Source organism: Tachypleus tridentatus, chromosome 6 (genome assembly GCF_004210375.1).
Source record: "Tachypleus tridentatus isolate NWPU-2018 chromosome 6, ASM421037v1, whole genome shotgun sequence".
NCBI lineage: Eukaryota > Metazoa > Arthropoda > Merostomata > Xiphosura > Limulidae > Tachypleus > Tachypleus tridentatus.
This window is the reverse complement of record NC_134830.1, coordinates 55,816,575-55,817,682: the sequence shown is the minus strand read 5'-3', so window position 1 is coordinate 55,817,682 and position 1,108 is coordinate 55,816,575.

Here is a 1,108-nt window from a genome sequence, read left to right as displayed (position 1 = left end):
AAAATGAAATAGAATTTTTAACATAAAATAAATGTCTGCCTATAGACGAAATCCTGAGACTAGAGAAACGAGGTAGTAGCAGACGTGTAGATTAGTTCAATATTTCTTCAGGAGCTTAAAAACTAATGTGTTATGGCTTACCATTCTTGATGGCTTTGTTTTAAACTTTTTTTCTGGCTAAGTTGTTTAGCCGGAACTTTGGAAAGGAAGAAAAAAGCAACAACAAAAAACAAACGATTCCAGGTTTGCAACCATGTCCTTAGGCACGTTTTGTGCATTTTGTTTTACTACGATCGACGTATTGGTTTACATATTAATCGAGTTACGTTCCTGTAGTAGAATATTTTAACTTGTCTACCTACCTTGCCACGTGCATTACGTCATTCAGGCTTTTGGTATAATAAAAAAACAACTTTTCACATTATTCTAACTGTTAACTCATTCTTCGCGCTTGTCGTAGTTGCTTCATTTGTTTGTTTTATGATAATGTAATTGACATATATATGTGTGTGTTTATTAGGAGCTTGATTTTTGGTTTGTTTTTGAATTTCGCGCAAACCTACACGAGGGCTATCTGTGCTAGCCATCCCTAATTGAGCAGTGTAACACAAGAGAGAAGGCAGTTAGTCATCACCACCCACCGCCAACTCTTCGGTTACTCTTTGACCGTAACATTATAACACTCTCACAGGAGAAAAGGAGAGTATGCTTGGTGTGACGGGGACTCGATCCCCTCACCTTTAACCTTCTGACCCTACCGAGCGCGTGTGAAACCTTTTTAATTCCCTTATTAAAATTCTCTACGTTAAATATTGTATACTTAAATATTGTACAGTTAAATACTATATAGTTAAATATTTTATAGTTAAATGTTGTATAGTTAAATACTGTACAGTTAAATATTGTATAGTTAAATACTGTATAGTTAAATATTGTATAGTTAAATACTGTATAGTTAAATATTGTATAGTTAAATACTCTATAGTTAAATATTGTATAGTTAAATACTCTATAGTTAAATATTGTATAGTTAAATACTCTATAGTTAAATATTGTATAGTTAAATACTCTATAGTTAAATATTGTATAGTTAAATACTGTATAGTTA